Here is a 25604-nt window from a genome sequence, read left to right on the forward strand (position 1 = left end):
TAGGCCTGGGTTTATTTTTGGTCCAAGTTGTATTTATTCATCTCTTTGACTTGTTTGCTTTTTTCTCGTGGACAGGAAAGGAGTTTGGAATGCACAATATCTCAAGGAATGTGAGGATTTCAGTGACTCAACTGTTTACTCTAAGACATACTAAATAGGTTCCATGCTAAGTGGATGGGGTATGAGTTCATTGAACTACTAGTTATTTGAAAACCAAGATCTGAAAATAAAAAACCAATATTAGATCTGTGTCTTGCATGTTCCACTTCTGGAGTGTACTGGAAGGAATTTCTTCTGGTGCAATTATTAGGAGCACTCACACACCATATCCTACACCTCTGTCTTGGTACAAAATCTTCTAAGGGTCATGTGAGAAAAATGAATATTGCAGTCTCTATTTCTTCATTTCTGTCCAACCACAACAATTTTGTTAATGAATTTGAACTGCAACCATAGGGAGTGCCGGGTCTGATTGATGTGATGGACACACCCAGGGTGTATGCTAAGGGAGTATCTGGGCTTTGTAACTTCTACTTGTGATGTTTCATTAGTTTATCTTAGAATAGAAGAATTATCTCCCAGCTCATCTGTTTGTACTGTTAGCTGCCTTGATCACAGGACTGAAAAGGAAACTGTAGTTATCTTCTACAAATGGAAAGTCTGGAATCAATTACCAGGATAAAATATCCCAAAACAAAACAGCAAGCCCAAACTTCAGAATATTAACTACGGTGACATTTAGCAGAATCTTGTTTATACAGGGCTGGGTGTAGCTGCCAGCTAGGAGGGAAGAGGGAGAGGTGCAGCTGTGCATATGTGAGCCAGAGCAAATAGCTGTCCTGGTCATCCTGGGGAGACTGGTAGCACGCTAGCAGACCAATACTTGTCTCTGAATGTATACCTGGGGTCAGTGGCAGTCTGGCATCACTGAAAATGGGCTGTTTACTGATAAATTTCATCTTCTCATTTGAGAAGTATGAAAAGTTGTTTTCAGACAAAAAAAAAAAAAAAAATCAGTGCTCATTTGGGCTGGTATAACTAGTGGATTTCTAAGGTCAGCCAGAAGAGATGCGGATGGCAAAAGGATGTTCCTTTGTTTGTTGGTTAACCCTTATAAAAGAGCTCTATTTTATTGGCAAAACAAGGTTTTAGCCTCTCATGAAAAACCCACCATAAGCTGTTTTTTAGACATGGTGAGGTGATGTTTTCCCTGGACTGCACTGTAAATTTTTCATTTCAAAATTGTTTAATTACTAGTATTTTTTTGCCAAAACTTTATGCTTATAATTGGAAAACAAAACAATATGCCTGAGATGTGGGGTTTTGAATTAGGATAGGGTTTTCCACCAATGCTTTAAATGAAGTAGCTGAAATCAGTGTATTGCATTTCTCATTTGAAAAAATTGAAAGCAGATTATATTGAAAATACACCTTCAACTCAAAAGAGACTTTATGTTCTTGCTCTAGCTTTAACAAAACAGCATAAAAAATTGAAAAGGTAGGTTTTATGCTCAAAGTGTCTTCCTACAGATAATGTTTTCCAGTAGAGCCACAGTTCTGAATTGTATTACAGAACATAGATGTCTATAGACAATTTGTGCAATTTCTGCCTGCTTACAGAATTGGGACATCCTGAGAATATTTTTTATGTATTATACAGAGCTCATTAGTACTAGGGAATGGATGATTGTGTATTTCATCATGTTTGTAATTCAGAAAGAACATTGCAGTGCAATTGCAGTTAAATACCTTTCTTTTATTCCTTGCACACCTCTTGATGCATTGCTGTTTACCTGAAATAGTTTTGTGAATGTGACTTTCTTTGTCTCACATATATGCTTGTGGCTTTGCCTCTGATACCAGTTCTTCTTATGTGTGACTAAATACCATTGTGTTAGTACAGTGGAAGTAAAGGTGGAGAAAAGAGGAAGAACTCATGTAGCTAAATTACTTTATTGATTTCTAGCTATAAAATGGTGGCCTTTTTCCTCAAGTAGTATTTCTCCGGAAGAGTACCTAGAAGTCATTCCAAATTCCTAATATTTGATAATATTATAATTATTTAGGGCTGGCCAAAAGCAAAGATGCTTTTATTTGGCCAAACAGGGAAAATAATTAATCTGTTTGAAAAATATATTCAGATTTGTAGTTTAGCAGAAATTTTAATTTTACCTGGAGAGTCAGCAGCAAAGCTTAGCTAGAATTACAAGCCAGGAATAACTAGTACAGTGTATTAGAAATGAGTGATTGTGTAAAAGGTGTGGTCCAGACAACATGCATGACTAGGTTTGCAAAATTAAACTTGATGAGGGTTTTCTCAAGTTGGATATATATATAGTTGCCTTTGTCTGTTGATTTACAGGTATTTTTTGTGAGGTGGTCGGGATGTGTTTTACACAGGGACATACCTGTCCAATCTCCAATATGATAATTTTTAGTCATCTTTTAAAATTTGCTAGTAATGAATGAGTTAACTTGTGCAAGACTAGTGGATGAGCAGATGGGATATTGCAAGGATGTGTTCCATTTTGGATATTTTTTTTCCCAACTGACTTGTTTTAAGATTATGAAGAAGTTACTGAAAGTACTTTTTTTGCCCTACGAGTTAGTTCCCAGTTGTAGCATTGTGAGGGCACTTAATCTGTGAGCAGTCCAGTTAACTTCAGCAAGAGTGTTCCTGTAAGTAAAATTACTCAAGCATTTGTGGGGGGACTGCTCTTTTTTAAAATTTTCATTGTATTATGTTTCAAAGTAGTAGTAGCATTGTTACCTCAAGTTTCAGCAATAAAAAAGTTACCTGAATATGTTCTGTTCGAGGAAGCCAGCTTGAGAACTGTTAGCAGCTTGTTCTGTTCAGGGTTTGAGACATTGTTGAGACTGTGAAGAACAATGGCAGGCCTCTTGTGGCACTGGCTTCCCATGTTGCAAAGCAGGGAGGTTATGAGGTTATCTGTACCTGAGGCTCTTATTTCATTTTAATCTTGCATAAGCTGAGTGACCAGTTCTTCCAACCACAAAAGCCAAAACCCTACAAGAACCTTTAATTTAAGTTCAGATGGGAATACTGTGCAACTCTTGTTGTTGCTTTGCGTCTATCAGAGGTTCAGTGTACAAAGCTTTTCATAGTGCAAATCCTTTTCTCATAAGACATGGAAACATTGCCTTTTATAAAGGTCTTTTTATAAAGTAGTTATTGTTTCTTGGGGTGTACGTTTTAGGAGCACTTTCTTGCAAGCAGGAGAACTTAGCTGTGATTTTGTTGCCTTTAGTGTTACATAGCAAGTAACTGTCTCTGTGTACTGTTTCTCAGCTTGCTCCAGCTGAACCTGTTTTTTCCAATCTTGTTCTCTTTTCTCTGAGCTCAGACTACCTCTTAGGGTGACAGCATGTAGCAGGTTATGAGTTGGAAGCAAAGAAAGGTCAGACGCTTGTTTCAAAGAAAGGTGTTTATGGAAACAGCCCAGTGTACCAAAATATCTGATCTTTAAATCCAGCAGCCCCCTTGAGACCTGATAAGACTTTCTTCCTTGAGTTTGGTTTGCAGAAGTGTTTCTTTGCCCTTCTTGTCTCTTTCTTATGTTATGTTTAAGATACTCCTGCTTGGCTTACACTGCAGTAATCACTTCAGTGGCTTAGCGGATAATGGCGAGATCAGCGTGGTAGGTGGAAAGTTCCAGAGGGGTGGATATGAGTCTTATACAACTAGAAGTAATTTTGGTAAATGCACACCTTGCCTTCCTACAGATATCTAAAACTAGGGAGGGTGACATGCCTAGTTTACTTGGATTAGTCAACATAAGTAGAATTCCATGTTAAGTTGGTTTTAAGTTTACTTCTTAACTACCACTGTTTACCAGAGTCCCCAATTATCGCTCCTTAATTAGAAATAATAATTTTGTTTCTTTCTTTGCACAACTCATGTAGACATTAATATAGTAATATGTTTTATGTTCATTTCCTGTAGGCTCTTGAGATCTGACATCAAGCTATGGTTGCTTGCAAAGTCCAGTAAATCCAGTGTTTATTGTTATGATTTAGCATTTTGTTGTAGTGTTAGGATTTTTCTGCTTAGCTTGTGGGAGGAAAGACCAAGATCACCAGCTCCTCTAATGCCTTTTTGTTTGGAGTTTGGGGTTAGGAATATTATTGATTTTATCTGCATGGCAGAAGGATATATTTTGGATTAATTATTTCTGCATTTCTGATTAAAGATGAAAATGACACAATTGCCCTGAAAACAAAATAATTTCGTGTGATTTAACTTTTTGCTGCTATTTAGCCTTTCTCCCTACTTTGACAGTAATGCCTGTATTGAGGCACATATTTGAGTGAAGCTGATTGGATTGTGTGAGAATTCAAATAATTTTTTCCCTTCTTTTACCTTCCCAAAAGGAAACAATAAATGAGCTGCAGCAGTGTCCTACAATGCCCTTCAGAAACCAGTTACTTTCTGAATGTTTCTATTTTATTCGGTAGGTAAAAAGGAAGATGCATTGTATGTTTGATTTACGTTTGAGGAAATCTGATAAAACTAGATATGAGCATGGATTTAAATCAACGTAATGAAAACTTGGTTATATGAAAAAATGGGGTGGAGGGGGATTGAAAATAGCCCTTTTATATATAAATAATGTCTTTGCATCTCAGAAATAAAATAATGTAGGATGAAACCTGGCGATTTCAGTGGTGAACTGGTAGTAGACCAGCCTATAGTTTGGTTGGTGTAAATGGATTTGTGCAGCAGTGGCCACGTGGAATGGCCATGGGCACAAATGAGAGCTGTGAACGAAATGTCTACAGAATCTGAACTGGAAATAATCCACTATTTCTGGACTGACTTGTCAGCATCTTATGTATAAATATTTTTATATGTGGGTTTACCAATATAAACAAAAGGTATCTGAATGAAACATCATTGTTCCAGAAGAGTTAGATAATGGTCTTCCTGCAAGTTGTACTGAGTGCTTCACCTCCAGCAAGAGCTGAGACCACAGCTGAGAAACCTGGTTTGAAGCATAAGGAATGAAATAGGAAAAACACAATAATTTGGGGATCAGTTTGTTTTGTATGTGCTATAGCCTTTGCACCTAAAAGAAACCTATTTTTTTTCTTGATTACTCTGCATTTGTAACTTCTGTCACAGTGGTGACATTTTGTACATCTTTTAATGCCCTGTTTCTTAGATGACTTCTAAGTAGTAGTAGTAGTAGTTATCTTTTTTTAAAGTAGTTCTCATATTAGTGTGCCCCGAAGTGTCCCTTCTCTCTGAATGATGTGCCTGTTTCCTGGAATCCAGTCCTCTGTCCTGGCCAGTTGTGCTGGAATAAGATACTGTGAACACCTAACACTGGAGTAACATGATGCAGGAGTATGCGTTTTGATCCATGGGACTTATTTCAGATTTCTATATCTCTGATATAGTACATCTGCTGCCAAGGTGGCCTTTTGTATCTGTATTGCTGTGCTCTCGATTCTTTATTTTACAAGGCTTAAAATGTACAGATGTTTGGTTCCCTTTCTAAAACCAAGTCCATCTTTAAAAGCTGTAACTTGCAGTCACCAACTTCAGAACTAATCATGTCTTCGATATAATAGGGGGTTGACATGATGTGACTTGCATGGAAACTTTCTTTGAAGGGCTATGTGTCTTCCTGGGGGAGCCTCCAAGTGGTTTGCCTGTTTCACCTGTCCTTTCACCAGGTGGTGAGACTGGTGATAGCATAATGTTCAGGAGTGAGTTGTAATTCATTGATATAATGTGTATTCTTTTTCCACCTTCTTTCTCCCCCTATACAGTATCAAGTCACTGCATACTATTACTAATTTATGACCTCTTCAGGGCACAGTAGTCATTTGATAAGATCTGCTTTGGTCTTCAGGGAAATTACTGGCATTTCAATCAGTAAGAATGATACCGTGAGCAGTATACCAGTTATCTTGCCGAGGTCACAGACAATTAAAAATCCATAATAAGCTTTTGATTTCCCATGTTTTAAAAACATGAATTTGTTCCCTAGAGCAAAATCTATTATGTATTTGAAATTAGTGTGCTGTATATGTGTGACAACTATACTTATAGTCCAATTTGAAAGTTCCTAAATATGTCACCTGTATCAATATCTGGTGGCTTTCTGAAGATGTTATTTTTATTTTAGAAGCAATACTAAGCTTAGAAGTTATTTAGAAGTTTCATTTTAGATATATATTAATACAATTATTACAAAAATGTACAAAAAATTATTAATATTTGTTAGTTTTAGGAGCTAAAATGCAGTTTAATGTCTTTTAAAGGCAAAAGTCTTCAGTAGGCAGTTCTGTGAATAATTTTGTGAATAGTCAGGTTTGTGCGTACTAAGTCTTAGTCCATGTATTAGAGTTCCTGGATCTGCTGATGAAAAGTATGGGGGGTGGCAGGAATCAATTGCACTTTCTCAAATTTGAGAAATGCTCATTTACCCTTTATAACCAGTACCACCACCCCCTTCCTGAATTCTGAACTAGCAGTGTCTGTATTTACTGAGTGATGTGGATCCCAGTCCTCTTGTTCTGTGTGAGATGCATTTTTATTGATTTGGGTGGATGTGCTTGATTAGGCCCTGGTGGTGTGATGGTTTGTTTCAAAACCAAAATCACTTTGGTGGTTTAGGTGGCACTGGGCATAAGACCAAAGATGCTCAAGAGGATGAGAAGCTTTGGAAAAAGACATACAGCAATGTAGATATTTCATATTGTAGCTCCCTGGTTGATTTTCATCCAGTCTGAATTTACTCAGAAAACTGAGGTCTTGTAATCCTCTGCAGTTTCCCAAGCTAGTCTGGGAATTCTGAGAGGCATTCAGCAGACTTGAGCGGGAATTGCTTTTTGTGTCAGAGCTAACCTGCCAGAGAAGATGTGTGGGGTTCCAGTTGAGCTGGCTCTCCTGATCTGGTTCACCAGGTCATCAGCTGCCAATTGATGATAGAACACGAAAGGGCTGAGAGAGTGGAAAAAGCCAAGACTCCTGCCCTCTGCAGCTCCTGCTTCTTCCCGGAGGAGGTGGTACTTGGATGTGGGTTGGCTGCCTTAGGGAGGCCCTGAGGCCACCACTGATGCCCAATGAGTGGCTCTGAACTTCCTTTTGCCTACCTCATTTATGAAGTGGAGACGTTTTTGTTTCACAAAAGGGTGATGAGGAGAAATGTTTGAAGTCTCCAGTAAGGAAGTTACACACTGACTATGGATTAGTCCTGGCTTGTAAGGTTGAACAATGTCTTCTGTAATCCGTGCAAATCCAGTATGCTAACATAGCTTTTGTGTTTCTGTGGTTAGCTGGGTAAATTTTGTGCAAATCTGACCTGTGACCTGGTTAATAAGTTAAAGACATACTGAAAGTTTGGTAAAAAGAGGATATTTAATCAAAATTGTAGTGTGAGGACAACCAGGATTTCTTATGTGTTTGATTCTCAAACTGGTGAGTTGCTGGAAACTGTTTACTCTATAAAAGTTGTTGGAACTTGCTGTGAATTAAAGGAATGTTTAAATATGACAGAGACTGAAAGAAGGTTGTATTTTGGGAATTTAGACCCACAGAGGTATAGTGTAAGAAAGCAGCTTTGCACATGTGAGTTCAGGATCAGTATTTCCGAAGTATTTTTAAAATAGAATTATTTGAATGTGTTTCATTTTGAGTACTTTGGTCGCTAAAAAGCATTGTCAAATGTTTTTATTAAGGCACCAGCTTCTCTAACCTATGAAAGCTGGTTAATAAACATCCTCTATTACTGTAAACATCCTCTTGACCATCTGCCAATTAAGGCCTGAAAGGAAAGAGGAGGAAGGTAGAACCTTTTGCCTGAGCTTGTTTAAGGGCAGATATCCCATTATGTATGCATTTTACTGAGAAACAAATGTTTTATGAAATAAGCCAAACAAAAATACAGCTGCAAAAAAATCCCTTTCTGAGTGTTTCAGTGTGGTATTTGTGCTTTGAATACAAGTATGCTTGAAAAAATATTAACAACTATAGTTAAAGGTAAATTGTTGGAAATCCTTAGGCTGTGTTTCTCAGATAGAAGGATGTATTTATAAACTTCTTGAAGTCCACAGAAAAGTCTGCAAAAAGTGAGTAGGCTTTAGCCACTAATTTCATTAAGTAAGGAGTCTGGCATCTTGCTGTTCTCTCATTTCCCCCCCCCTTTCCTTCCAGATCTATGCACAATTTTTGGCAAACTAGTGAATATGAACCAGAATTTGGCTTGATGGAAAATGAAACATAAACACAGTGCACACACATTTTGGTAGACAATTTCTAAGAGGAGAGTTCCTATAATATTTTCTCAATAGACAGAGTTTTGTGTTAATTACCATACAGCCAAATTAGTCTTCCGTTACCTAAGTGCGTTTTTTCTTGATGTGAACTGACTTGGAATAGTTTGCCTTGATTTTGCTTAGTGGGTAGGGTCCTCTCAAGGCCCTCTCTGTTGTTTCTGGGGTTTCTTCTCCCTGCCTACTACAGGGAGGAAGGGTTTCAGGACTTGTGTTGAGTGGTGAAATCATGAATCTAAAGGGTTTTTTGGTTGTTGTAGGTGACCTTTATTTTCAAGGGATATTTTCTTTTAGGCACATTTACATTATTTACGTCTGATGTTGATAGATTACAGCTTTTTTTTTCCCTGAAATGATCCTTTTATATGTGCTCTAATAGTTTTTCTCTTTCAATACACAGTTAAGATTTGATTTGCAACATATTGGGATTTATTTTTGTAACTTATTTAATGCAAAATGTGATGTGCTTGAGTGAGAAGAGTGAGTCTGTGAGCATTTGCTATGCTGGTGGCATGCTTTGGTGAAGGTGGTTTTCCTTTGGAGCCTTGTACAGTGTTAATATTCCTGTCTCCTCCTTTGCCAAACTGTGTGCAGTCGGCTGCCTGGTGCAGGGATTACAAGGAGCATTCTTTTGGCTAAAAGCAAACGTTCCTATCTGGAGAAGTGCCCTCAGGTAACAGGTGGGTTTTGATATGAGGTTGGTGATAGGAGAGTCTAGATATGAGGAAAGGCCCTTACTTGGGCTTTGTTAAAACCCAAATATTTCAAAAAGCCAGAGAAGTGTGAGGAATACTTATGATCAAGGTATGTTGGTGTTGAAAGCAACCTAAGACTGTAAATTGAGACTCTATTGCACTGAAAACAGTGAGTGAGCAGCATTATAGAAGTCTCTTCTCCTCTAGAGTAAGCTTTGTGTTATTACTGACAGCTGTTCTCGGGTATCTTACCAGCTATTTTGGGTATTCAGTGTGCAACCAATCTGTCTGCAGAGAACGTTTGTAAAATTGTTAAAAATGTGTGCATCTTGTAATCCTGTGCTGCATATGGGTTTGTTGTGTGGTGTCCCCCCTGTGCAGTGGAGTCATGTTTCCTTAGCACAGTGGCTTTATGTGGCTGTGGTGTGTGAAACCCTGGTGATGGTGAAGTCCTTTGAGGCCATCATCTTAACCAAGTATGTAGTGCCCTCTGAAACAGCAAAAAAATACCTCTCTTTAGTTTTGCAAACATTTCCTTCTCAAGTATGACATCTCTGTTTACTAAGTCCAAACTGGAACTGCTAATTATTCTGTACCCAGACACTGAAGTGAGATATGGGATGATGTATCTCTTTATTTTGGAGCCCAGACATCTTTTGGTTTAACATGTCAGTAATGCTGTGTTCTCCAAGTATTTGAAACTGAGCTGGAAATTGTTCTTCTATGTAATTGCTAGATTATAATTTCTGATCTTTCTTAAAAATTAGTTCAGGTTTTTTTTTTATATGTTGGAAATTGAGCAGACAACGCAGAAGGCTGGCTTGGCTGCGCGAGGATCTTCTGTTAGAGCTCAGGCAAAAAAAGAAAATGTATGTCCAGAGGGAAGCAGAGTCTGCTGTCATGGGAGGAATACAGAGGGGCTGCTTGCCACTGTGGGGAGAAAATTCATGTGGCCAAAGCTCAGCTGGAGTTGAAGCTGGGCAGTTTGGTGGGTGTCTATAAAAAGAGAAGGGTTATAGGAAATGGGGTTACATCAAATTGGTGACTGGTCACTAGTGGGGTTCTGCAGGGCTCCATTTTAGGCTTAGTTCTCTTCAACATCTTAAAAAATGACTTGAACATAGGACTCAAAGGCATACAGAGTAAGCTGGCTGATGATCCTTTTGATTCCTTGAAGACAGAGAGGTCCCTCAGAGAGACCAGGACAAATTACAGGGCTGTGCAATCACCAAATGGATGAAATTTTAACAAAGACAAGTGCGGGATGGGGCAACCCTGGATGTACAGACAGACTGGGTAATTAGAGGCTGTAGAGCAGCACTGTGGAAAGGGACCTGGGGGTCCTGGTCATTGGCAAGTTTGGATATGAGTCAGCAGAGTGCCCTGGCAGCCAGCACGGCCAATTCCATCCTGGGGGAATCAAGCACAGCCAAGCAAGGGAGGGGATTGTCCCTCTCTGTCTGCCCTGGGGTGGCCTCGCTTCCAGTGGTGTGTGCCATTTTGGGCACCACAATATAAAAAAGATACAAGACTTATAAGGAAGTGGAGGGCTACAAAATGAAAGGTGTAGAAGGAAAGCCATCTAAGAAGCAGCTGGAGTCAGTTGACTTGTTAGGCCTGGAGAAGACTGAGGGGAGACCTCATTGCGGTCTGTGACTTCTCAGGAGAGGTACTGAGCTCTTCTCTCTGATGTTCAGTAGCAGGATCCAAGGGAATGGCATGAAGCTGTGTTAGGAGAGATTTAAGTTGAATATTAGGAAAAGGTTCTTCACCCAGAGGGTGGTTGAGCACTGGAACAGGCTCAACTGGAATAGGGAAGTGGTCACAGCCCCATCCTGACAGAGTTGAAGAAGCATTTGGACAATGCTTCTGAGCACATGGTGTGACTCTTGGGGTGTCCTGTGCAGGGCCAGCAATCCTTGTATGTCCCTTCCAACTCAGGTTACTCTAGGAATCTGCAATACATATGAATGGAAGAAGGTTCATTAACAGAATGCTCCAGTCTGGACTCCGTTTGTCTCCAATCTGTGGGACATTAGGGCTGCAGAAGCATGTCTTCAATTCCCTTTACATCAGTCACCTGCTGTATTTTTTTCAAAGGTTTCTGCTCAATCTCTTGGAATAAGAGTCAAAAGTGCATCCAAGCCTAATTTTGGGGTGTAAAGATTTTAAGTATGCTTGTACCTGATAAAATGGGTATTTCAGGTGAAGTTCAGGTGGGTTTTTTTTTTTTTCCCTCAAAGTGATGAACAGTAGTCTGAGGTAACTAGTAAAGCCAATAGGAAGAGATTTTTCATTGGTTTGTCTTGGAGCTCAGCCCTTTCTAGGCAATTGCTCTTTTAGCAGTATGGGAAGGGATCTGTATTTTCCTAGCAAAACAGAGAACATTTTGCCTGGGAAGTTCTGGGTGTCAGGGGCAGCTACACCAGCCTGGCACAAGCCCATATAGCCCCTGGAAGGACACATGGTGCTTTTGTCCTCCTGCAGCCTGCCTGTTCCTTCCTACCTCCTGTGCTTACAGATGTGTGCAGCTGCAGGGTGGGCTGAGTCAAGGGATCAATCCTGCTGAAAGCCAACATTCCCAGAGATGGGCCGAGAGAGCTCTGCCTCTCCCCAGCCAGAAGCAAGTACGTGCTTCATAATGTGTTTGACTGGACCTCTATGGCCTTAACAGGATGTTTCTGAAATTGGCTGACACTTATGGTATGTCTGGGTTTTTTTATAAGTAGAATTTGTTAAAATTGTGCTTGTGCCCCAGGTTCTTGCTCTAAATTGTTTCAATTCCATGTAATGCATTATAGTGTTTTCTTTCCCGAGCTTTTCTTAGGCCCATCAGAAGCCAATCATTCTGCATTTGTAGTAATGATGCGGTCATATTGTTGATTTAAGACCTGCCATAGGCTCCTTGTAGACACTGTCAGTGGCATCATATAACCCTATGGATTTTCATAGTGGGTCTCCAAATGTGTAGGGAAAACAAAATGCTGTTAGGTACTTTAAATGGCCACAGTGCATCTGAGATGGTCTTTTCTACATTTTCCTATTTGTAAAACAGTGTGAAGCTTTGTCTGTGTGTTCTCTTGCAATGGAAAAAAAATAAGATTGTTGGATATTACTTCAGGCATGCAGGAAAGCTTTTCTTAGATAAGAATGATGTGGACAGTATTTCAAAATGATTACTTGACTTCAGATTTCTTATTTAGTATAAGAGAATAACTTATTTTGCTGGAGACATTCCTGTATCTACATATGTGGAGGAATGTCATGTGGAGTCCACAACTTCTACCTAATAGCATTGATATCCAACTCTCCTCTTACTGTAGCTCACTGAGTTGTACAAATTTCAGTTGTTGGATATGAATGGACAAATAATTCTATGAAAAATTAAGGGAAAATGTGTTAATATTTTCTCTCAAGATTTATAGCCATTCTTTATTTTCACATTCAGCTGGTGGAATATAAACCTTTGCTGGCATACTTGTTTGGATGCACCTTTCAGACAGCATTCTCAAAGTCTATTTAGAAGAGTGTTTATGTTCTGCACAGAAGGCTATAGGGAAGCAGATGAAGAACTGATATGTTCCTGTGGATTCTTGACTGTGCTGGATTATGATTCAAATGGACTAAAGCAGAATATGCTATTTGGATTGTGAAATTACTGAAAAATAAATGTTCATTTGCAGTAGATACGGGTTTTATGCTTTTTTTACTAATTCTCCTTTTACATTTGAAATTTTTAGCTTGGTGTAAGATTAGTTTTCTCTTTAATGGAAGTCTCTGAGACACAGAGTGTATTGGATAAAGAACTGGATGTGGATAGTGGGTGCTTCTGGCTGGGTGAGTCAGGTTCTTCTGTGGCTGAGCTGAGCTGCTGAAAACAACATGCCTGTCTTCTGGAGGTGTGCAGCTGCTGATGGAGGGGTTTACACCTCCTCCTCTGTGGTTCCGTGGCTTGGAAAAAAACACAGTCTCCCTTATTGCCAGTGTTGTGTTCTCTATACACCCTTTTTAGTTTTAAGTTAGCATCTAACAGTAGCTTCGCAGCTTCTGTAATTTTTGGTCAATTACACTGGCCTGGTGCTGGAGGTCTGCAGTTTATAACACTGGAGAACCTTTCCTTAAAGAGTGTCTTTTTGTAAAGTAAAAATAAACTCTGTTTCTACATCTAAATAAAAAAAACCTTACATTGTCATTTTATTACGTCAAACGTGTGTTGTCATTATATTAAGTCACTATTCTGTGCTTGTACTTAAAAGTTATGTTTTTCCCTAGCATGAATGAACAATTACTGAAGTGTAGAATCTCAGGTTGTGGTCAAGCAGAAGCATTTCATGTACTTCATTAAGAATGTATAGCCTTACTGTTATGGTCCTTTATAATCTAATTTCTCATATGAATAATTTTCTTAGTTTGTTTCATTAGAATTGCAGTTTCATTAGGAACAAGGGTCTACTATTCCTCTTACGATAAAATCATGAATTGTTCAGCAGTGTAGGTTTCTCTCCAAGGGTATTAGTTACAATATGTTTTGACTGCAGTATTTGTAGATAAACAAATGTGCTATTTTAGTCCCCTTTCAGTCCAAAAATACAGCAGAAGACCCCTGTCTTCCTTATATCTCCTAACCTGAGTTCAGTGTTGCATCTCGTAATTATTAATTTGGCTTCAGACTATGGTACTTTTAAAGGTTATGGATCTAGTGTCAGGGTCAGTGTAGTCCACTGACACCAACTGGGTAACTTTTCTGGCCTTGAGTTGAACATTTGAAGCTGGGAATGAACTGTCGTGGATCCATAATAGTTAGCTGTAATAAGTCTCTGGATTCACAAGGTATTTCTTGTATTTCGCTTTTGGTTTGGGTTTATTAAAAGTATTATGTTCAGAGTGTTCTGCAATTCTTTCTTCCCATGGATAAATGAGCACCAAGTTCTTAGAATGTAACATCTCCTGTTATTAATGAAATGTCAGCAACTTTGAAATGGACAAGAGTCAAGGCAGATTCCAAAACTTGTATGTTCAGATAAAAAGCTGGCATTGAAGAGGCTGCTGCTGTTCAAGGCTGGGCATGTAGTTCAAGAAGAATTATATTAGCACTGAGTTTTCTTTTTTTTTTTTTTTTTAATGTGCAATTTTACTAATATTCTGTAGCTGGTTCTGCTGCAATTCAAATATTTTCTCATTTGAAACTGAGTATAAAATCTAATTTGTTTTTCCTTTGCCCTTTCTCCTTGGAGATCTATCAAATTATCGTCTGCTTTAGATTCAAGCTCTTCATGGAAATTAATCGTTCTGACCCCCTGTGAGGTAAATATTATTTTCATTAATAGGAAAATTGCAAAGCAGACAAGTAAAATTGCTTGCTTGAATTATGCAGAGCTCTAGACATGTGGTCAAATTGCTAGACTGCCTGTTTTCAATAAATTCTTTACAAAACTTTTTTAATGCAAGCTGTAATAATATTGATACTGTCTAAGCAAGCAGAAAAATACTTTTTCTTGTTTCCTGAAGCGTTGTGTGACCAAGAGGACAACTATGAAATATTTTATATCTTGAAAAGTGGATAAATGAGCTGTCTACTGAGAAGAGTACAAAACAGTTTGGAAGTTTGCTGGGGAAACAAAGTATCCTTTTAAATGTTACCTTAATTTGGCAAAAAGCATGAAGGTCCTTGAATGGGCAGAGAAACATCAACTCTGATGGAAATGACCGAGTCTGCCAAGTGAATCAAATGGGAATGGAGAAGTAAGCTGCTTGTGTCTTGTAAAATAACAGATGATCAGTTTCTGTGAAATGCAGGAGAGAATATCTGGAATATCTTACTTTTGACTTTTTCAGTAGGATGGAAATAATGAGTTCTGCTTTATCTCAAATGCCCTGTAGATGAAAAACTTGAATGGAGGCTTGTAACATAGCAGAGCAGAAGTTTGTTTACATATGCAAAAAGCTTTCTAGCTAAAGAATCGTGTCTTGTTATTATAATTGAATTTTCAGTTAGGGATAGCAGATATGATTTATGGAGTGTGAAACTTAGAGCTTACTAGGATTTTCAGTTTGACACAGTGTCAAAGCTTTTGAAGACAAATTCTCCTTAACAGTGTAATTTTTCATATTGGATATTTTGAAACTATAGTACATAGTTAATACCTCTTAGCAAATTTTACAGGCAGAAAGCATCTATACAACTTTTTACTGGGAAGCTTCCTTCTGTAACAGGTGGATGTTGCTGGTGTGCTGTGAAGGAGGCTGGAGACTTAGACAAGTGATGCTTACAGCACTAACCAGAATCTATATTTGGATACTCCTGGCTTAAATGCCCTTTGTCATAAAGGGTCAAGTAATGGAGCTTCTGCAATATTCCAGTATGTTATGAAAGCTGGGGCAAATGTGATTTCACATCTTGTTTGGTGACACGTGTTTGGTGATAGCACTTCGTGGCTTTTACTTTGTACACTGTTAGGTAGCTCTTTGCCTTCTTGTTTTGGACACCTAATTTGTGTAGCTAATGTTTTTGCTTAAATTTTGTGTATTACTGTTTATTGAAGTGTTGCTGAAAAGCCTTCCTATAAAGAGAAGTCATTCACCTTTTCCATGGGTGCTTGAAGTTGGAAGGCCAATATTTTTGGTGAATACTTGGCTGCTGGATGACCCTGGCAACTCATTGTCCTTCTCTTGCCTTGATTTCCCCTTCTTTACATTTTATTTAATGATATGTACCTTATCTGCTAAGCACTTTGAACACTTATCAGCCTGTGAAAGCATCATAACAGCAGCATATTCTCTATGGTGCTTCCTCTGTTGCTTTAAAATTCCAAAGTCAGTTGAGACAACAGCTCAAGTCTTTCTTTTAACAGCAGACAGATGGATTAAAATTACCTGGGGGAAGGGATGGGAAAGCAGAATGGAAAAGCAGTGAATTTTCAAATTGTGGATGTGCAAATTCTGTGCTGAATTTGCCCTTTCTAAATATTTCTCCAGTATTTTCTGCCATAGACAGATTCTTAGTTCTGTCTTTGGTAGCAGTAACTCATTCTACACTGTAAAATCCTATCCTTTTGTAGCTTAGCTGTGACAGCTAGACTGAAAAGTAAAAGAATTACTTCTATGAAGAGAAAACCTAACTTTTAAAGACGTAATATTAGTATGAAGGATGGGTCATTACCTAATGTAAGTGGGGGGGAAGCGGACTCCCTGTATTTATTGGTGTTTTTCTTCATTACAAACTGTCATATTTGAATTCCTTGCACTAAAGTGCTTACTGTTATCAGGAATAACTCCAAAGTTCACATTTTCATGGTTGTGCTCTGTAAACTTGATGTTTCACTTCAGTTAGTCCAAGTCTGGACAAAAGCATTAGTTCATGGACAAGGAGCTCTTTCAATTTGGCAGCATCCTCTTTGTGTTGGTATTTTACTTGTGGAATGTACAGTTAGTAAAGGTAAACATTAAGCTACTGGTATGCTTTTACAGTCACACTTAGAAAAACTGCATGGAAGTCTCTAAGCCATGGTGGTTGTGAATAATCAGGAAGATTTACGACTTAATTCAGGAGAATGATGTTGTGAACATCAGCAGAAGCCTTTTCCTGTTAAATTAATTTAAATGAAATTTTCACTACTGCTTTTGAGAAAAATGTTAAGAATTCTAGTAATTGACTCCTGTTGACATGGCAGCAGAGTAGTTAATGAATTAAATGCAATGGTACTAATTTTGATTGATACTGTATAATTATGGTGTCAAAGGTATTTAGCTTTGTATCAGGCTGTAAATCTGCATCAGACTTCTGGTTTACCCTTGAGAGAAAAAATACATAAAATGGGAAAACTCAAGACGCTCCCCCAACCTGAGCTATTTTGCAAAAGAGTATGGGAAAGTTAAAAGGTTTCACGAGTTCAGCCTACTTCCTTGTCAGTAGCATATCCCCGAGAAACTCCTGAATGTCTTAGTGTCTGAAAAGCAAAAAGTAAATGTTCTCTCTGAGTTCTGATGCCAGCAGTAGCAGAGTATCATCTGACAGCCCTCTATGGTCTTCTAGCTTTTTTTCTTTCCTAATAGCTTTAGTCTGACTGGAGGTCTTAAAGCCTGAAGGTAAAAGACAGCCTTCCAAACTACCTTGAGCTGCTCTGTTCTCACTAAGAAGTGAGAAATTATCATGCAGGCTTACCTTCATTTTTTACCTAAAAGTGAAATTTATGGAGAATACAAGAGATCCGATAATTTTTACCATGACTCTTGAATCAAGTCTTCTTTAACTTGACAAGCTAAGCATGAAGGGATATACTTTCTTAGTAGGTATATTCTATGTGTGATTCATTTGTTGTGTAATATTTTAATTTTGGTTTATTGGAATTTCATGTTGATTAGTATTGAGAGAGGTTTTATTAATGTCAGAAATAGTACTTCACTGTTCACCAAGGTGAAAGTCAAGATGGCTATGATTTCAAAAGCTAGTAGTAATCTACACACCTTCTTTTATAAACAACTCCACCTTTTCTAGAATAAGGGATTTCAATTCTTAAAACTTTTTTAGACCATTATTTTTTGTACTTGTTTCTACATCACCCTATTTTTTTGCCATTTCATGTTCGTTGTTTCAGATTCTCCCTTTTCAGGAGGTTCTCCTGCTGGGGAGTTTTATAGTTCCCATTGATACTTCGTTCCTATCTGTCTTTCTGACCCAGAAGAATTTGTGCTTCGCTGAACCTCAGGAGCATTTTATAAGTAATTTATGAACTTAGTTGTGACTCTGCTGAGTGTGCTGCTTTTGCTTGCTATGTAGTTTAGGGCAGGTCGGGCTTGGTGCTTTTCAAAATCCTGTCCTGCCTGTGTTTCTGATGCGTATGCGTAGTAGGCATTAGTCCTTAACAATAATATAGTCGAAAAGTTGTAGAAGAGTTGAGTTAACACTGCAGTAATGTTACTTACCAGTTTCTGTCATTCAGCATCTTTAGTGACAGCATGTTTGGTTGGAGATGAAACTTAGGACCCTGCGAAAGCTTTGGTTGCAGATGGCTTCTCAGGAGTACTGCTCTGAGGGGTGTTCTCTGCTGTGACAGTGTTCTGTGGGTGCAGGAATTCAGTCATCTGCTAGGCACAGGGCTTTGAAGTTACCAACCCAAACACTCAGGGGAATTAGGTGCTGAAGTCCTGTCTCCTTGTGACTGGTTGCAAAATAGGTTGTAGGGCCAAGGCCATGGGAGAAGCAGCATGTTTTTGCTGCAGTGAATAATCTCATGTTTATTGAAGTTCACTGGTGAAACTTGTCCTGGCTGTCTTCATTCCCCTGGTAGTAAATGTGGTAATAATCAGCCAAAGCACATATGTCAAAAGCCTTTTGTTTTTATTCTGAAGAGAAAGAGCTAATAAAAATATTTTCATATGTTTATGATGGCATGAAAACACTTCATAGATGCTTCTTTATTAAGGATTTATAATGCTCATAGGTGATGCCTTCCAAGGGTAAATAAGAAGGATATTTTCCACTGATGCTTGTTCCTTCTTTCTTTTGAAAATCTGAGTTCATTAATAGGACATCCTGAAAGGCCTGCTTACTTCTCTTAGGAGATGGAGGGGACTGAAGGCTATGTAGGGTAGGGAGGAAAATATTTTTTGTAAGTCTGTATGAGAAAGAGATCTGAAATTCTTGTGGGGTTTCTTTTCAGCAGTTTCAAATACTGTTAGATTCTGCTGAGATTAAATGCTAGTTATTCTTAGTGTTCTCAGACAGCATTCTCTCTCCTTATGTTTTTAACAAGCTTTGTCTACAATTTCAATACTTCTAATGTTATTAATTATATAAGACTTTTAAAGCTATGAACTGCTGTTCTGCAGGTGACTTGCTGTTTTATGAGAACAGCTTTTGCAGGTTGTGGCAGGGAAGTGGGGGAAGTGAAGCCTTCCTTGGGTAGGTGGCAGATTCTGAGATCAGAGGGATGAATCTGCAAGGATTCCTCCTCTTGCTTGTAGTACTGCATATTGATAGCTGGAACACAGCAAACAACCCTTGAATTGTCTTCAATTAACACGTTTTGTTCGTTCAAGGGTGATGTCAGAAAATAGCCTTTTTCAGTAGAACCAAGTTATTTCTTCCCTCCCTCCTTACATACGCCTACAGTGATGTTTTTTCAGCTCTACAAGTGTGTGTTTTCTCACTCTCTCTGCTGTGTAGGCGGCCTTCCCAATCACAATTGAGCTTCACAGGCAATCTTTTATCAAAAAAAAATCATCTTTACACAGCAGGTCTATAATTTAACACCAAAGGAAATGAAGAGTTCTGGGTCAGAATTGTGATGCATCTTAGTAATGCTTGAATTGGAAAAGAATTTCACCCTAAAAAAAAAAAGGAAATGGTTCTCTTGACCAGAAGGCCACTCACTACCTGTGGAAATTATTTTTTTTATATTCTACCCAAATGATTTGCCAAAATGTCAGTTGCAATGACAAACAAATAGACTTTAAATCTTACACTTGCTTCATTCAGCTAAGTTATAATTGAACTTTTCTATCCTAGAATTAGAATGGGATTCTAATGAAAAAGACAGACTCAGTTTATTGACAATATGAAAGTTAAAATGCAGTTCTTCTAGGAGTGTTGCCTTATTTTAAACATGATTCTAGTTCTCTCTGCCTTTATACACTGCTTTTGCCGCACTGCATTATTATTTTGTGTACTGCACTCTTCTGCTGATGCTTTACATTTCACCAAGGTTTTCATTTCATACATTATTTTGTAAATAAGCCTAAATTTAACTTGCAATAAAAAAACCACTCAGCTGTATTTTTAATTGCTCAAAAAAGATAGCAGTAATTATTTTCTTAAGTTCTGTTGATAACACTATTTGGTATTTCTCAAAGAAATTTTGTTGATGCTAGTGTTCTTGCAAATAGTTAATTCTGAGTTAATTCAGCTCTGTAAAGGAGTGCTTTTGGGAGAGTAGCAATGGATGACTTAAAATTTGCTTATCAACATATCAAATTTCAGCAACAATTATTACACATAGCCCTTGTACCGTGGTTCATGTGCAGTTTGTGCTGCCATTGCAGCTGAAAGGAACCATCCTTCTCTGCTTATCCTGTCTGGTACCTTTTCTGCCTCATGTCAGCACAGGTGCTCATGTAGCTGTGCAGTGAACTAGATCGGGGAAAACCAGGCTGGAGAGGAATCTAGGTGTTTTTCTTTAGACTCCTTACTTAGAGCTGGATTTTAATCTCTCTTTGATATGATTCACTGTACAGCTCCTCTTAACACGTGAGCTTGGTGGGAGTAGAGTAGGACAAAAATTCCTTGGCAGTATGTGCTCTGCCTCCAGCTTGTGCCTCTGCGGAGTTCTCGGGACTGCAGCAGAAATCTCCATGGTTACATCTGTTTGCCCGGTCTAATTTTAGAGGACTCATATCATCTAGAGATGCAAGCCTTTTGTAGCAATAGACAGAGGTCAGGTGTTAAGAGTATTTCTGAAAAAATACAGATTATAATACAGGACCTGGTAAATAGGAAGGACCAGCTTTGAAACCATGAAATTTCCTTCTACACTTGGAGACTTTTTAGGGTACTGCAGCTGGTGGCTTAGATAAAAACTTCTGTTCTCCCTTGTTTTTGGCATGTGTTACAGACTTTATGTTGAGCGGTGAGGGGGAAAAAGTGGGCCACATCACTGCTAAATGTCCCCTTTCTTTCAGGCATTGCCAAATGTGTGTTTAATCTCTAAATGCCTGGCAGAATGTGTTCTGGAAGAAAATAACGATTCAGAGAAGGGGTGATAAAAGAAGGGTTGGGATTGTTATAGTGAGAAAATTATCATACAGGCTTACTCAGATGTGTAAGTTATGTGCAAAAAATCAATAGATTAAGTTTTATAAGCATTCATTGTTGCTTCTGGCTTCTCACAAGCACAATTTTCAGAATACCCTTTACCTTTTGAAAAGTATTTCATTTGATTACTTCCTATTTAAATTTTGTTCATGCCCATGACCTTTTTGCCTCTAGGTTTCACTGTGGTATGATTCATCAGAAGTAGATTGTGACGTCCCCTGGGAGTTTTTGCTGAAGCTGCATGTGTCTGCTTTCTCAGGAATTTGGATAGGTAAGAGTGCATGTTCTGCTTTCTGTACCTTCTGACCTTTTGGAGTAATGCTAGTTGTCACAAACAGAGTGTTGTTTGCTGATAGTGTCTAATGCTTCATGCAGTGTGTAACGGGTGGTCTCCAGCAGGATGGCTTACCCCGTAGGCTGGCTGCCACAGAGTGCCAGACTGTATCCCAGGCTGTTGCTGAATGCTTCCTCTATACATCAGTGTTTTTTCCAGGAAGGACATGCAAGGGAACTAGATGGTTATTCCCTTCCCCCCCCCCCCCCCCCCCCCCCCTTTCTACTAGGTATGTGTAGAAGGGTTTGCAAAAGCAGGTTGGACTCTGTTCAGGCTGTGACAGAATGCCTGCTTTTGTCACATTTTCTGAAACACAGCAGTTCTTGTAGGTGGTTTCTTTTAACCCACTTGTGAAACTAAACTCATGTTGTAAGGAAGAAAAGGATGATTCTTCTGGATGTGCCTGATCCTTGAAAAAGACTGGCTTTTAGTACATGATCTGTCCTTTTACAGAGTAATGTAATTAATTAAAAGGTAAAATGGATGCAACAAGTGTGAGACGCTGCAGTTTTGCCATGCAGCCTTGCCCTCTGCCTTGTACCAGATGCAAGTCCTTGACAGGTGTGTAATGACCTGGTTCAAGATGGTGTATGAAGAAGGTTGGGAAATTGCAGTGTGTGGGTTTGGGGTGTGGAAGGATGAGAGATGAAGAGCAGTGGTGTTGGCTTTGTAAAGATGGGTGGGGTTGGATTTGTTTTCGGATGGATCAGCTTCCTGAATTAACTCAACAGGTTGTGCAAGCAGTAGTGTTGCCTGGAGGGAGGTGACCAGAATTTGCTATGGACTGCAGGGAGAACAAAATTGGAGATCTCGATTAAGATTAGTTGAAACAGATTTGCAACAAGGCAGTAAAAACATAACCCCCTCCACTGAATACGTTTTAATCATGTGTTTATTAACACATAGTGAAACCTGTAGGTATAGGATATGCAAAGGAAGACCAGTCTGGAAGCAACAGTGTAAAAAACCATTGCTGTCGAAGGAAAAACCCTCCCTTGTAACATTGGTTCATCAGTCTGTTGGATGTCAAAACAAACAAATAGGTTTCTTCTGTGGGAGAATCTGCCCTGTAGTTGTTGCAGATGCCTTGAAGGATGTTGTTGTATCAAAAGTGTCAGTTTAAAACTTTCCTTCTGAAACACTGTTGGCATAAGCTGCATCATGTTGGCAGAGGTTTGACTTCTGGTAGTGATAAAACCTTTCCTTCAGAGGACATATATACTGGAAACAAATATATTTATTCACAGATCTAGCAGAGCCCTTGGAAAAGGCTGTTTTAATAGTTTTGTCTTTTCCCTTGAGTAATTTTACCTTTTCGTTTGGCATCATCTTTAGTGTTGATTTTTGCACACAATCATAATTGGGGTTTTTCTGATATATAGCTCTCAAAGTTACCACAGAGGAGAAAATAGTGTCCATGTCTTTTGCAACATGCAGATGTTTGTTTGCTTGTTTTATAGAGTTTGTGGTTCTAAGAGGCTATTTAGAATCATGATACTAGTGAACACTATACTGGGGCATGCACAGTGAAAAAGGGCTGTCTTGAGCTATAAAGAGCAATCTTAGTAGTTTAACTTACTGTTGGAAAGTAAATGAGTAATTTTTCCTCCTTCTATGTTTGGATTCCACAGTCTAGGGTTCTTGTCACATACTTTCTGTAAAGAATGATGATGTAATGAAGCCTCATTTTGCCAGTGGTGATACCATGTTCCACCACTGAAACATCGAAGCTGGTCAACTCCTTTTTATTATACATATGCAATTTTTTGTTCAAAGTGGAAATTTTTCTCAGTGGAATTTTAATAATTTTTGAATTCCAGCCTGCACTAAATCTGGTAATATAAAGTTATACTTAAAACCCAATTTATTTGCTCAGTAACAGTTCTGGTTACTGGTTGTTTATGAATGAGTTGGCTCATGGTCCTATAAACCCAGTCTTGTTTACTGAAATTCTTGAGCAGGTTTTACAGTTGGGAGTTGAACATAACTATATTAACAAGCAGCTTTTTTCAGGAATAGTATCACACTCCAATAAAGCTGATATTTGTTTATTTCAAATAGAGAATCTTAATTTGATTTTTAAGACTATTTAGGTGCAAAACATTCAGCAGCATAAACTTAGTTTTGTTAATTCTCCACATTCTTCTGTAGATACTGGAAGACTAAAACTTGTAAAATTCTTCATGAAACCTAACCTCAGACTGCTTATTTGACCTGAACTTAAAATGAAAAAGAGGACTGTGGGGAGGGAAGAGGAAGAGATGGCCACTCTGTGCAAGTGGCTGATGTTGACCTTAAGTTATATATTGTTGGTTTTATCTGTACTATTCTTTTCCTGTTGACAGGTTGAAGTCCTGTGACTTCATTTGTTCACTAGTAAAAAAGCCTTATTGGGTGGGGTTGAGGTGGAAAAGGCTTTGCCTCAGTGATTCTTGCTTTTTCACAGGGATGTGTTTAAGAGCACATAGTGCTGTGTTCCCTGCAAATGAAGGCAGCAGCTGTTTGGATACTGTTTTTCTGAATGGCTAGGAGGACAGTTCTACAGAACTGTGTTCCTTCCTTACATTTTGCAGGTTTTAATTTTTTTTTCCCAGAGATTTCCCCAAGGTTTAGTTGGTGATTATGCAAAGGATTTCTGTTATTAGGACTGTGTAGGTTTTTAGTTCAAGTTGCTTCCCTGAGGAGTCTGAAGAAAGTTAGGAAGAACCCATGCAATTAGTGCTTACAGTCTTGGCCTCTTTGTAAAGAAAGGAGGGTGTTCCGTGTGGAGTACACATATATATTTCAAATGCATGTACCTGTGCACGCATGCACCTGTGAGTCAAAAGAAATGGATGTATTGGATGCATGTATGTTCCCAAGTTAGTGATTGCCTTGTGCAATGTATTTGTACTGTGGTATTGTAATGATATCTACAGTATTATCTTTAAATGGAAAAGAAGTAGAAAGTGCTTATCCTATTTTTATGTTCTTTTCTGTTTAAAAACAGTGTGGTGAATTAGTAGAAGTTGGTATGTGATATTTAACAGATTAGTTAATGCATTTGAGAACTGGTGAATTGCAGTAAGATCCTTCAGCAAAACAGGATAATATTCTTAATAGCTAAATATGTCCATTTTAATAGGGAATAGGTGTTCATAATAAGAGTTTCACCTTCATTTCATTGTGTATGAGACTGAAAGAGTTGGATATTCAGAAGGCAAGCGTAAATGAGTGAATGAAGAGAGGAAAGCCTGGATCCCATTAATTTTTGGCTATCTCTAAGTTGATGAGGATTTTATGCTTTGACATGTTTTTTCTTAGTCCAAAATGATTATTTAATAGTATGGATTGTAACGATCCATACTCTCTTCTGTTACAGGCACCTGTTGAATAGACAGGCCAAGAATGAGGCATGCTATGTCTGCAAACTTCCTGATTTCAGAATGGTTAGGCACACCCAAGTTAGCATTAATCTACCTAGCCTGGATTAAAAATGATTGCAAGGATTTAATAGCAGAGATTTTAGAATAGCCTGTTTGAGGCTGACTAGAAGTCTGGGTGCTTAATCACTGCAATCCTGTGCCCTGGAAATTGAGGGTTTTGTAAAACTGAGTTCTGTAGCACGTGTAAATGTGGAGAGCTGGTGGTAGATTAAATGCATACATTATTCTGTGAATTTTTCCTAGCTCTCCCCTTAAGGTGGTAGTAGTGTAACTTAGAACTGGTAAGTATGTACTTAGTACTTTATATGATTACAGATGTATACTGATTAATAAACAAGATGTTTTCTGTTTATTAAACAGGGAAGCAGCTGATTCTGCTTTATTAACACTTTATGGGACTGGCTGGTGAAGAATGAGCAATTGTCGTGTTTTGATTTTTATGCATTGTTCAGCTTGCACATTGATAAACTACGTTGTGCTGTGCTTCTTAAACTTGAATAGCAGTACAATTTTGCAGTTCAATATTTTCATTGTTTCAGGTCAGTAATAAGAATCAGCAATTAAATCTGAGACATTGAACAGACATGAAATTTATTAATTCCACAGACGTGGAAGCATAAGAAACCCCCCAGTAAGTTTATGTACTGAATAAAACACCAAAACCCAGCAAAGAAAAAACCAAAGTAAAAGAAACCACCAAAAATAAATAGTCCCTCTCCCTCCCCCAAAAAACCAAACCCCCACAACCAAAGAAGCAACAAACAAAAACTAGCAAATCCCTGGCAGAATAGACAATAGACCAGCAAAATTTGGATTACTATTGTTGTTTCCCTGGTTGTTTTTACCTGTAGAGAGCAAAATACTTTATTCCTTTGTAAAGTGTTTTGAGAATACATGGAACTGCTACTACTACAATTGCACTGACCATGAGATTTCCTAAATTCATGCTTCAGAAGAGATGTGTCATCTTGAAATACAGCATTTCTGTAGAAAGCTTCAAAGACAATGTTTCTGGCAATACAGAGATGAACAATTCT

At 38.3% G+C, this 25604-nt stretch overlaps 1 protein-coding gene across 3 annotated transcripts in view; it reads left to right on the forward strand.

Annotated features, from left to right (window-relative positions):
- Positions 1 to 25604, forward strand: part of SIPA1L1 (signal induced proliferation associated 1 like 1) — a 175460-nt gene that overhangs the window by 20669 nt on the left and 129187 nt on the right. For all 3 annotated transcript variants that reach the window (XM_068193296.1, XM_068193293.1, XM_068193294.1), the window contains exon 2: positions 20983 to 21079. The gene's annotated coding sequence lies outside the window, so the exon portion shown is untranslated. The remainder of the gene's footprint in view (positions 1 to 20982; positions 21080 to 25604) is intronic.

This window comes from Anomalospiza imberbis, chromosome 6, assembly GCF_031753505.1.
Source record: "Anomalospiza imberbis isolate Cuckoo-Finch-1a 21T00152 chromosome 6, ASM3175350v1, whole genome shotgun sequence".
NCBI lineage: Eukaryota > Metazoa > Chordata > Aves > Passeriformes > Viduidae > Anomalospiza > Anomalospiza imberbis.